The 13,434-nt window shown below is 43.3% G+C and overlaps 1 long non-coding RNA gene across 2 annotated transcripts in view; it reads right to left on the bottom strand.

The window, feature by feature from the left end:
• The window catches only part of LOC132245693 (uncharacterized), a 31,360-nt gene that overhangs the window by 9,500 nt on the left and 8,426 nt on the right, over nucleotides 1-13,434 (bottom strand). For both annotated transcript variants that reach the window (XR_009457393.1, XR_009457392.1), the window contains exon 2: nucleotides 9,821-9,930. This is a non-coding gene — a long non-coding RNA (uncharacterized LOC132245693). The remainder of the gene's footprint in view (nucleotides 1-9,820; nucleotides 9,931-13,434) is intronic.

Raw genomic sequence — 13,434 nt, 5'->3', positions numbered from 1 at the left:
AGTGGTATTTCTGCTTCCAATCAAGGGGGTGAGAATAACGGGAAAAATTAAGACATCACTCTTTACTAATAAAGATTAAAACAAGGGAAAATATTTTTGGTGAATACTTTGCCAAAAACAGGCAGTTTTGGGATAGGGCAAAACTTTTGTGAATTGGGGTCATATCAGGTTACTAGTTTTGGACACAAAAAAGGATTGTGTGGGTGGGGGTATTTTGAAAATGTAAAAATAATTTGTTTCACTGTTGTTGGAACACAATATTTCAACTTCCCTTTTGAAATGTATTTTTGTCTCAAAGTAAAAAAGAAACCTTGAGGCAACTCAAAACAAAACTATTATTTAGGCACCTCTGTTGAGCATCTGCAGCTCCATTGACTTCAAAGGAAGTGGAGGCCATAAGTCCAACCAAACTGAGGTTAAGAAAACTTATTAGCCAAACTTCATGTCCTATTTGAGACTCCTCATTTATAGAAAGCTAACCTTTCTGTATGTGGCTTGGAGTCACCGAGAGGCTAGTAAGAAACAGTTTGCAATCATATTCTTTTATGCAGCCAGAAACATTTATATAGGAGAATTAAAATGAATGTTTTAAACTGATGAAACATCTTCAGAAAAAAGTGTAAGTGACAAGAGAGAAATTAAACCTCAAGTCTAGAAATCTCCTGTATACTCCCCCCCGCCGTAGCCCATTAATTTTAAAACTAGAGTAAAGATGAACTTACTCTGTTTTGGCAAGGCTGATTTGCAAACTCTTCTGAGAGAACAGTCTAAGGAGACAAGTAGGAAAGAAAAAATGCCCTTCCATGTTGGGACTTGGGGCAATGGGATTCTGTCTGATGTTTAATATAAATCCATAACAAATGCAACTCCATTCGCTCACCAATTGCAATGGTTTCAACATTGTCAATGGTATTTTCAAGATCTCTTAACAAATGGACTATACATTCTGAACTGTCACACGCTGGTATTAACATGTTCTGAATACTATCAATAGGAAAGTTGCCTTCAATATTATTAAATCCACCAGATTGACCAATTAATATTTTTTACAGCCCCTAAGGTCTTGACTCCACATAGAAATTGAATTGGTTTAATTTAAATCATTTTGGCTACGGACAGACATTACACATAAACCAATTTAAGAGATCACAAACTGGTTTAAACCTGTAACAGAACAGATGTTTAATGCACATAAACCAGTTTCAAAATGGCCAAAACCAGTTTGAGATAAACCTTGGTGAATGTAGTGTCAGACTAAACTGATTTGGCTCAAACCGGTTCATGCAATGTCTGTCCCAGATCCCTTGCTGGAATGGGTAAAAGGACAGAGGCTAGCTGCTCTGGAAGTGTCAGTCAGCAGAGTTCTAAGTTGAGCCAGGCAGAAAAATTTCCTCAAAACCATTTTTGATAGAAAATGCCCTATGATTATGAGAAAACAGATTGGTTTCATGAAGTCTTATAAAATTTGACAAAACTCCTCTTTGCAAAATATGTTGGAGATGTATTTTATAACATTTCATTTAAATATTTTTGACAAAATATTTGTTCATATGAGAACTCTTCGAAATGTTTTTTATTAAAAATGTTGAAACTAAAATGAAATGCATATACTGTAGTAAAATGATGCATTTTAATTGAACCCTTATTTTTTTGGAATTTTGTCATGAGAAACAGTTCATAAATGCTTTTTATTTACCTTGATTTAGGATAAAAGATCTGTTTTCTGAATGTCTCAGTTGTTGAGTTTACCAACTTGATTGATAATAATAGAAAAGCAGATCTGCACTTGTATTTTTAATCGTCATTAAAATGTGGACAGAAAGTTAACATTCCTTTCAGCATTTCAATAAGCATTGCTAATAGGCAACATTTAAATCTTGTTTGGCAGTGTCTGTGGTCTTTGATAATGAAGGATAGCTTTAGAGAAGTGCCAAGCCAGGAATTGATAACAGTGTTTAGCTCCTCTAACTCGGTGTTCACCACCTCATTAAGGAAACAACACCGGGACATTACCAGCTACCTGTTGATTCTCCCTTTCTCCGGTCTGCCACAGCATGCACCACAGCCAGCATGTGGTCTGCTAGCTAATGCTGTGCAGACACGCAAGGGATGGCGGAATATCTGCTTAGCAGGGAGTGGCAAAGAGGAAGCCAGACAGATGCCTGTAGTCTGTGCCAAGCTCCAATCAGGGAGCAGAGGGGAGGGGCCAGCCCTACTGTGCACCAGAGAGCCCCACCTAGCCCAGAGAGCATGCCAGGATGCTGGGGGTGTCTGATTTAACTTAAACCAGCAAGGGGTCTGGGACAGACATTGCATAAACCAGCTTGATCCAAATCTGTTAAGTCTGATACTACATTCAACCAGGTTTATTTCAAACCCATTTCAGCCATTTTCAAACTGGTTTAAGAGCACTGGACATCTGTTCTGTTACAGGTTTAAACCAGTTTGTGATCCGTTAAAATGGTTTATGTGTAATGTCTGCCCTTAGCCTTACAGCTTTGAATACAACATGAATGCCTAGACAAAATTGTTTAAAACAAATGACAATATACACAGGGCATTTCTTCTTCTCTCTCCCCATCCATTTCCTTGAAGGGAATGTGGCCTTGTTCTTGGTGTTTTGATGTTTTAGTGGAAACAGAATTTGTGGCAAATCTGCTTAACAGCAATCAATAGATGGTTGTTCTTCCTTTTGTGTAAGCATAGATGCTGGCTCTGTGACATCAGTGTAGCAGGCTGTGAATGAAGCATGACATAAAAAATCCTTGCCCATTGCACAGAGAGAATACAGAGAGCGCCCTATCATTTATTATATTGCAACATAATGTTATATGCTATATAGAGACAAGAAGCCATTAGGATTTTGAAACCTTCCACATCACATACACCTTCCCCTTTGTATGATTTCCTTCACTACATCAACCCCTTCTTCCATCACTAGTTTGAAGCATTAGAAGGAAACCTTGAGACATTTTCCAGTAACCTACTCCCTCCCTTTAGACACAAGGGGGGACCTATTCAGGGTTTACACTGATGTAAATCCTTTATTTCTGTTGAGTTGTTCTCATTTCTTTCCCCCCACCCCCCAGTATAAACAACAGGAGAATCAAGTCCAAGCCCAAAGATTTATATGAAACCTTATGTATGAGTCTATATAGGGAGGCAGGTGTGTAATATAACACATACACAAAAGGTGCAAGTGCAAAAAAGGTGCAAAAAAACCTTTGCAGATTTTTTGTTCCTTTTTCTACTTCACTTGCTGAGACTTGATACTGTGCCTTGAAGCTGTTGCATCTCAACTCAAGATAGAACAAAATAGAATGAGTAAAAACCTTCTCTTTAATCACTCTCCAAGTGTTCCAAGCATGGAAAAAAGTTCTAGCCACAGCATTTTTTAAACCAAATAAAATATATGGTTGTCTTTTTTAACAGAATGAACTAAATAAAGATGAAGTCTGTTTCCTCTTGCAAAAGAGCTCTTCCGAAGCACCTACAGAAAGTAGGAATAACACAACACAATCGTGTTTCTTTGTTCAAACTTCAAGCAAGGTTCTCAGTGAAAAAAAAGAGTTCGCTTAGCAAGAGTGCAGATGGAGAGGATTGCTACTCCCCCTTAGTTATTCCTTGCTCTTCCTGCTGCTGGAGACTAGGTTCTAGTTGTCAGTCATGATTAGTTACCTAACTAAGCTCCCAAGTCACAGGTGGCTGCTCTCCTCTCCAGTCCCAGCAGCAGCAAAGGTCATTTCTAGCTGCCCAAAACTGTTTCATCAGGAGCTTCAAACCCTTACTGTACTAGGCAAAAAGCAAGATCCTGCCAGTGCGATACCAGCAAGGAAACGTACAACGGAGGACTACACTTAACCCAGTATTACTCATACAATAGCCTGATTGCGTTATGATGGCAGACAGTACTTCCTGCAGCTGTCAACACAATGCTGGGTGGTGGGAAATAACTTAGCAACCTCTATGGTGCCAATGGCTTTGGAGATGAAGCAACTTTGGGGGGAGTTACGAGTCTTTATCCCTGGTGGAGGAAACGCTACCGAATGGCAGATGCCATGGCAAAATGGACTGGGCTCTCCTGCCTTGGTTGGCAACCAGTCCATGAGTGGACCCCTGAAAGGCAGATGGAGTTAAGATCTTCTTCACAACAGCAGCTCCTGCAGTCAAGCTGGCTCCAAATGTAGTAGTCTCTACCTTTCCTTTGGGATTAGCCAGCTAGCCTGAGAGGGGGTCATTGATATATGGGCAACTCAAGTGCCTCCATACAAACTGCCCAGGGACACAAGAGCCATAATTGAGTGTACATTCAGCAAGGCAATGCAAAGACAAAATGCCTTGGATGCCCCTGCCCCATGAGGTTATATTTTACTATGGTACTCTCCGAGGGAAAATGGTAGGGGAAGCAGTGGTGAAATCAACTTCTCCCAGAATTCTGTGCAGTGATGAGCATCTCTTACAGATTCAGAATTCAGACTACTGTGCTGAAGAAATGAGCTATAAAGGAGCATGCCTGGGTTTAAATATTAATTGCTTTGATAAACACAGAGCAAATTGAACATGAGATGAAGGATGAATATGCAACAAAACAAACCAAAGCCTAACAAAATAAGGAATCAAGGATATGGGCTCCCCATCTGCCTAGAAGACATTGTTCAGCCTCTTTAACATAATTTACTTTATTGGTGCCCTAAAGCATATCCACCTGAATAACAAGCTTTATGCCAGTTACTGGAGTTGTGCAGTAACTGGGATATTTCTGCTTAGGGGGTATTTTTTTAAAAGAGGTTTCTATTCTGAACTGGAATTAAAACAAAGCATATTTTGAAATGAACATTTTCATTCGGAGTCAACTGAAATGTTCCTTCACAATTCAAATTTGTTTTCCATTACAGCTTACATTATAAAAAAAAAAAAAAAAAATTCTACGTGAAGAGTTGAAAAGGTTGGATCCAAACGTTTCAATATTAAATGCCTTGTTTTGGGTTCTTTTAGATGAAGTCTGCTCTGGGCAGCGTGCTGAGGGAGTTCGGTGCACAGGTGGTATTCTCTTCCATCCTACCAGTGAACGGATGCGGAAGACGGCATGAGAACTGCATCCGAGACCAACTGGCGGCTTCGGCAGTGGTGTCTCGAGGCAGGCTTCGGCTTCCTGGACAACAACCCGCACATCATGACGAGGGACATGCTCAGTTGGAATGGGCTTCACCTGTCCCTCAAAGGTAAGCGTGTGTTTTCTTCTAGGTTGGCAGATCTCCTCCGGCGGGCTTTGAACTAGGCTCGCTGGGGGGAGGGGAAGATGAGGGTGGGGGAAGCTGTGGACCACCAAACCATGTGGCACCCACAAGGACAGCCCAGCCTGGAGAAAGAGAACATTGGGAACCTGCAAGACAAGGGGCGGGCAGCACTATGGCACAGGTAAGAAACGAGAAGGTAAGAAATAAGGGGCCCCTTGGAACTCGGAGCGGGGGGGCAGCAAAGGCACCTGTCGCAGGGCTCAAATGCCTATATACTAATGCTAGGAACATGGGAAACAAGCAGGATGAACTAGCGCTCCTGCTTGCACTAAACACCTATGACTTAGTGGGGCTAACAGAGACCTGGTGGGATTCATCCCATGACTGGGCAGTACATATTGAGGGCTATAGATTGTACAGAAAGGACAGGGTGGGGAAGAAAGGAGGAGGGGTTGCACTCTATGTCAATGAGCAATATACATCAACCCTCATCAAGACGGAATCCAAAGATGAGGAAGTAGGAGGATTGTGGGTTAGGCTACATGGGGGGCAAGGAGAAAGGGATTTGCTGGTAGGGGTCTGCTACAGACCCCCACATCAAGGGGAAGAAATAGATGTGGGGCTCCTGAGGCAGCTCGCAGAGACCATAAAAGCTAAAGAGGCGGTAGTCATGGGGGACCTAAACTACCCAGACATCTGCTGGGAGACACAGACGGCAAAGTCCCACCGCTCACGCAGTTTCCTATCCTGTGTACAGGACCTCCACCTGACACAGGAGGTACATGGTCCCACTAGGGGGAATGCCATATTGGATCTGGTATTGGTAACGGGGGATGACATGGTAGGGGACCTACAGATGGGTAGCCATCTGGGGGACAGTGATCACCTAATAATAGAATTCACCATAAGACATTGAGTGGGTAAGGTAACTAGTAGGGTGAAAGTACTAGACTTTAGGAAAGCTGATTTAAGTGAACTCAGGCGATTAGTCAAGGACGCACTGCAGAGTAGGAGTTTTGAAATGATTGGAGCCCAAGAAGGGTGGCTGTGCCTTAAGGAAACGATCCTTCGGGCACAAAGTGAGATGATCCCCATGCGGGGTAAAAGAGGGAAAGGGGCAGGAGGTTTCCCTGGCTGACTGCAGAAATCCAGGGCAGCCTAAGGGCCAAAAGGAGAGCACATAAATAGTGGAAACAGGGAGAGATCACCAAAGACAAATATACCTCCTCTGCTCGTGCTTGTAGGGAGGCAGTTAGATGGGCCAAAGCTACCATGGAGCTGAGGATGGTATCCCAAGTAAAGGACAACAAGAAATTGTTTTTTAGATATATAGGGAGTAAAAGGAAGGCCCAGGGAGGAATAGGACCCCTGCTAAATGGGCAGAAACAATTGGTAACGGACCAGGGGGACAAGGCTGAACTCCTCAACGAGTTCTTTCACTCCGTGTTCCTAAGCGAGGGGCACGACAAGTCTCTCACAGGGGTTGTAGAGAGGCAGCAGCAAGGCACCAGACTTCCATGCATAGACCCTGAGATGGTGCAGAGTCACTTGGAAGAACTGGATGCCTTTAAGTCAGCAGGCCCGGATGAGCTCCATCCGAGGGTGCTGAAGGAACTGGCCGACATCATTGCAGAGCCACTGGCGGGAATATGTGAACGCTTGTGGCACACGGGCCTAAGTCCCGGAGGACTGAAAAAGGGCCAATGTGGTCCCCATTTTCAAGAAGGGGAGGAAGGAGGACCTGGGCAACTATAGGCCAGTCAGTCTCGCCTCCGTCCTTGGCAAAGTCTTTGAAAAAATTATCAAGGCTAACATATGCAAGAGCCTGGCAGGACAAATTATGCTGAGGGGAAACCAGCACGGGTTTGTAGCAGGCAGATCGTGCCTGACCAATCTAGTCTCGTTTTATGACCAGGTTACGAAACGCCTGGACACAGGAGGAGGGGTGGATGTCGTATACTTAGACTTCAGGAAGGCCTTCGTTACGGTATTCCACCCCATACTGGTGAACAAGTTAAGAGGCTGTGACGTGGATGACTACACAGTCCGGTGGGTGGCGAACTGGCTGGAGGGTCACACCCAGAGAGTCGTGGCGGATGGGTCGGCTTCGACCTGGAAGGGTGTGGGCAGTGGGTTCCCGCAGGGCTCGGTCCTTGGACCGATATTCTTTAATGTCTTCATCAGTGACTTGGACGAGGGAGTGAAATGTCCTCTGTCCAAGTTTGCAGATGACACAAAGCTATGGGGAGAAGTGGACATGACAGAGGGCAGGGAACAGCTGCAAGCAGACCTGGAAAGGTTGGACAAGTGGGCAGAAAACTACAGAATTCAGTTCAACAAGGAGAAATGCAAAGTGCTGCACCTAGGGAGGAAAAATGTCCAGCACACCTACAGCCTAGGGAATGACCTGCTGGGTGGCACGGAATTGGAAAGGGATCTTGGAGTCGTAGTGGACTCCAAGATGAACATGAGTCGACAGTGTGACGAAGCCATCAGAAAAGCCAATGGCACTTTATCATGCATCAGCAGATGCATGACGAATAGGTCCAAGGAGGTGATACTTCCCCTCTATCGGGCGCTGGTCAGACCGCAGTTGGAGTACTGCATGCAAGTCTGGGTGCTGCACTTCAGGAGGGACGCGGAAAACCTAGAGAGGGTCCAGAGAAGGGCCACTCATATGGTTAAGGGCCTGCATACCAAGCCCTACGAGGAGAGACTAGAGAAACTGGTCCTTTTCAGCCTCCTGAAGAGAAGGTTGAGAGGCGACCTTGTGGCTGCCTATAAGTTCATCACGGGGGAACAGAAGGGAATTGGTGAGTATTTATTCACCAAGGCGCCCCCGGGGGTTACAAAAAATAATGTCCACAAGCTAGCAGAGTGCAGATTTAGATTGGACATTAGGAAGAACTTCTTCACAGTTCGAGTGGCCTAGGTCTGGAACGGGCTCCCAAGGGAGGTGGTGCTCTCCCCTACCCTGGGGGTCTTCAAGAGGAGGTTAGATGAGCATCTAGCTGGGGTCATCTAGACCCAGCACTCTTTCCTGCCTATGCAGGGGGTCGGACTCGATGATCTATTGAGGTCCCTTCTGGCCCTAACACCTATGAATCTATAAGTTTCACTGAGTGAAAATTATTTCTATAAAACGTTTTTCAAAGGAAAAAACATTGCGTCCAATTACCTTTACTTCTAACATGTTTCCTACGTCGCGTTCTAATGCTTAATTCATGTAGCGTTTTAAGGACTTTTAAGACTGGGGAGTTTTTCAATTTTTATTCAATACTATCAAAGTCTTGTCTGGAATAATGTTTGAACATGTCCCGCAGTGAAATAATTCTGTTTTTCAAGTTAGGGCTCTTGACTTAGGCTTTCTTTCACCAAAGGAACGTGCAACTCAGGGCTGTCTTAAAGCTTTTAGACATAAGAAAGCTTATTAACTTCTTGCAACCTAAAGAAGAGGAGAAAAAGGCAAGGAAAAGAAAGGGGGAAATATTGGACCCTGGTCCTGAAAGAAATTTCAACCCATAGGACATGAGTGTGAGTGTGAAGGGAAATTTACAAGTTTCATCCCAACACAAGTAGGATTCTGTTTGCCAAGGTTAGCTGACACAAGCACAAAAATGGAGTAGCAATCAATTTGTCTCTAAGAAGGTCGACTGTCCCTTTGAGATGATGGAACTTGTTTTATCATCCAACTTTTAAAATATCTACACAGAGCAAGACATGCTCTTAACCTATAAAATAATACTGAGTTTGAAATTTTAAGAGAATACGCACACTACAATACACACACACACACACACACATAAAATTTGAAGTGAAAATAAAGCAAGTGGTTGGCTAAACATTTTTTTCCAAAGAGGCCATGCTACCTAGAAGAAGTTAGATGGAAATATTCCAAGCCTTTTTACTCTTGCAAATAAACATTTAAACATGGAGACCACTGCTTGCACAACTAGTCTAACCAATGTGATAACCATTGATTGAAATCAGTGGAATAGTGCCCAGACATGTTTTATATCAGGTGACTGACTGGTGCTCTCTGTGTATGGGGCGGGGGTCTCCATGTGTATAAAACTGAGATTTGTACCAATTGGCAGCCTGATGAAACAAGCCTGGGAATTTTTCCACCGATTTCAATTATTTCTACCTGAAATCTTGGCCTCATAGAACACAGAGTCAAGACTAGCATGCATTTGAATGCAACCAGGATTTCATCCTTTGGGTAAGTTTCCTAGAAGTAAAATAACAGCCTTAAAATATCCTCTAAGCTTTCATCAGAGGTTTTTCGTCAAAATATACCAGTTGACAACTTTTTGGTGGCCATTGGTATGGTTTTGTGGTATAATTTTATTCCCATTAACCATAAGAAAAAAATACAACAAATAAAACCATACCAAAGAGTAGGGGTGTGCAAAGCAGACAATATTCAATTTGGATTTGGCTGGATTCAGGGGACAGTGATTTCGTTCTTCAGATCACTGTCCCAATTTGATTCGGCTGAACTTATATCTGAAGATTCAATTCTGATTCAGAGAATCAGCGATTTGGACATAGACGCAGCTTTATATGCTTTTTCTACATACCTTGAGGTCCCAGGTACAGCTCGTGAGCGTTGAGCTAGTGGGGTGGATGGGGCATCTCACAGGAGCACGGGGGGCTCTCCAGCATGCTCAGCAGCAGAACCAGAAGTGGACTGCAAAAAGCATAACAAAATGCATAGCATCTTCAATGCCTTGTTTCTCTATTATTGTTCAAGACATTCACTAGCACAAGAAATTTACCCCGTGGGCAGGCAAGAGTTCAAGAAGGCACCACTTAAGAGAAGTAACAGAATCTAAGGGAAAAATTACAGGACTCCAGAGGCCTCATGTATATTCTCAGCTCTGCTACTGACCCACCGGGTCAACTGAGCCAAGTTATTTCACTTCTCTCTGCTTCAGTTTCCCCAGCTATAACAAAGAAAAAGACTGTGACTCCCTTTGGAAAAAGGAAAAGTGCTATATAAAAGGTAGGGAACATGATAAAGTGCTACTTATTCTAAGGCATATCATCATGGCCTTCTGCACATAAGTGAACCAAGCCCTGATGAGTTCACCACCTGCATTCCCTCAGGTTTGGTCCTCATTCTTCATATTTCCCAAAGAATAACAGTCCAGTAAAAATAATGGATGAGAGGAAAGTGTCACATTCCTTAGCAGTCCTAGAGTCTATATTCTCCTCTCTATATATTAGCTCTTCATTTTTATTAACACTGTCCAAATACAGCTTTCCTTTTTTCCTCCAAACACAGATTTGGAATATGTGAACTGTTTCGTCACCTCTAAGTATACAGTACAAGGACCTACCTACCCCCTGTTGCTTCTCATGTTCAGTGGCTTAAAAGCAATGAAAAACTGTTTCTGACTATTTTAAGTGTAGCAACGCAGCTAAAATTGGATTATACTGGCTCCCAAAAAAGTGATCTCTGGTATTGGCCTCCAGCGAAGGTATTCATATGCTTTTGTACTTTCAGGAACAGGGTTTACAACCAAATATATGCACATATACTTTAAATAGACTGCAATCATAACCTCATGTACAAATGGTATGTTAGGAGCAACCAACAGATGACACCAAGGTGGGGGAGCAGTAGATATGCTGGAGGGTAGGGCCAGGATTAAGAGAGACCTCAACAAACTGGAGGATTGGACCAAAAAATATCTCATGAAGTTCAACAAGGACAAGTGCAAAGTCCTGCACTTAAGACAGAACAGTCCCATGCTCCGGTACAGGCTGGGGACTGACTGGCTGGGCAGCAGCTCTGCAGAAAAGGTCCTGGGGGTTACAATGGCCAAGAAGCTGAATATGAGCCAGAAAGTGTGCCTTTGTTGCCAAGAAGGCTAATGGCACACTGGGCTGCATTGGTAGAAGTGCTGCCAGCAGATTGAGGGAAGTGATTCTTCCCTCTATTAAGCACTGGTGAGGTCACATCTGGAGTAGTGTGTCCAGTTTTGCTCCCATCCCCCGGCTTCAGAAAGGATGTGGAACAACTGGAGAGAGCCCAGCAGAGGATAATGAAGAGTTAGGGGGCTGGGGCACATCACTTATAGGGAGAGGCTCAGGGAACTGGTCTTATTTCATCTGGAGAAGGGCAGAGTGAGAGGAGATTGGATAGCAGCCTTCAACTCCCAGAAGGGTGGTTGCAAAGAGGATGGAGCCGGACTGTTCTCAGCAGTGGCAGATGACAGAACAAGGAGCAATGGTTTCAAGAAGTTGTAACAAGGGAATTTGAGGTTAGATATTAGGAAAAACTCTTTCACAAGGAGGGTAGTAAAGCCTGGAACAGGCTACCCAGTGATGTTGTGGACTCTGCATCCTTGGAGGTTTTTAAGACCTGGCTATACAAAGACTTGGGTAGGATGATTTAGTTGGGGCTGGTCCTGCTTTGAGCAATGGATTGAACTAAATGACCTCCTGAGGTCCCTCCCAACCCTACTTTTCTATGATTCTATGAAATGGCTGGGAAAGTAGCTAACTGGGTCATGCATTCGATGCAAACAGGCAGACAACATGCATAGTACATCTATTCTCGTGTATGCCCTGCCATTCACATCACTGTTTCAAAATTAGGAACCTCTTGCACCCCATACTTTGGTACAGATCTTCAAAAGCTCACAGCATTCTCATTTAAGCATCAAGCAGATCTAATTTGGGCAACTAAATAAGATGCATTTGCTTTGCAAAAAAACCCGACAAAACACAAACGCTCAGTATATACACTTCCTTAAAGAACAAAAGGGTCTACTGGAAGGGACGCGGATCTGATAGTCTGTTTTTTCCTATTACTTGGTTGTCAACTCATGGGTTTTGGAGTGACATGCTGATACTCTTTATGTAACTGGCCTTCAGACCTCACCAGACAGATATCATTAAGCAAACATTGCATTTAGCAACCAAATCATTCTGTACCCATTTAAATACTTATTCAATCGGTATGTTGAATAAGCATCTCCTTAGAATAGAAAAGCTCCACTGAATTGCATAAGCGTATAATCTAAAATGTCCTGTGAAGTGAGATCTTTATTCTCTGACTTTTCCTCACTCCTTAAAAAGGATGTCATGGGCTCAGCCTAAGAGAGTTGCATGGATGTCCTCCAAGCGTCTCCCTCAAACACTTCAGCATAAAGAAACATCAGGAGAGGAGTCTTCAGTGGGCCGGACAGCAGATATTTCAGGCAGCCATGAGGACCGAAGGGCAGCTCAAGGAGACAACTCTTAGATGGGCTCTGTCATCTGCACGGGTGTCTCTCTTGGCCCATAAGGAAGCCCGAGATCAGAAAAGCACAGTGATTGCTCTATATCACCACAGACCCTGTTTTGCCCTTGGTTATGTGCTTTATGCTGTCTTTGTAAGTGGTGCAGCACTGAATCAAACCCCTGGGCTCAGAGAGAACCAAGTTGGTGAAGCCTACAAAGTCATTCAATAACAGAATACACCATATGCTATTACAATCTACGGGGTGGCTCCAAAACCCATTTAAAAAGGTGGCAGTAAGGAAAAGATTATATTCTAGAGGGTATTCCCAATTAGGGTTGAATCTGAAAGTTGAACACATGAGAGCCATGCAGTTTGGATAACCATGATCATACTGTAATTTTATTTGGTCTTTTAAAACGATCTCTAACAGGAAAGCAATTTTGGCTAGTTCCACCAGTAGTCAATAAAGAAAGATTTTACTGTGCTATTGGAGGAGAACAATAGACACTTTCATCACCATTATGTGTAAGCAAACAGACCACGTATGCTACATAAGCTATCAGAAAGTGGAGGACATAAACTTGAAACAGTAAGGCTAGCGCAAACTAGAATAAACTGGCTTTTATCAGCTGTAAGTTACTCAGTAAGGGAAATTTAAATTAGCAGCAAGTGGCGATTGGTGAAGCTGTTGCTGTGATGCTATCCTCACATTTCCCATATAATGCTTTGTGTAATTTGAGAAGCGTAACAGGCAATCTCCCTGCGGGGCAGTTGTCCATTCAAAATGCATTCTTTAATAAATCAAGTCTTTAAACTTATGTTGTGGTTCATCTGAGCCTCCACCCAATGAACCCGGGGACTTAGATTTTTCCCCAACACTATAAACAATGCTGAAAAACATTTCTACTTAAAATCAGCCACTGCCCACACTGCGATTCCTGGACTATTTGCTGGGACAAA

This window comes from Alligator mississippiensis, chromosome 15 (assembly GCF_030867095.1).
Source record: "Alligator mississippiensis isolate rAllMis1 chromosome 15, rAllMis1, whole genome shotgun sequence".
Taxonomy (NCBI): domain Eukaryota; kingdom Metazoa; phylum Chordata; order Crocodylia; family Alligatoridae; genus Alligator; species Alligator mississippiensis.
Note: the sequence above shows the minus strand (reverse complement) of the source record. Positions and strands in the feature narration are given on the sequence as shown.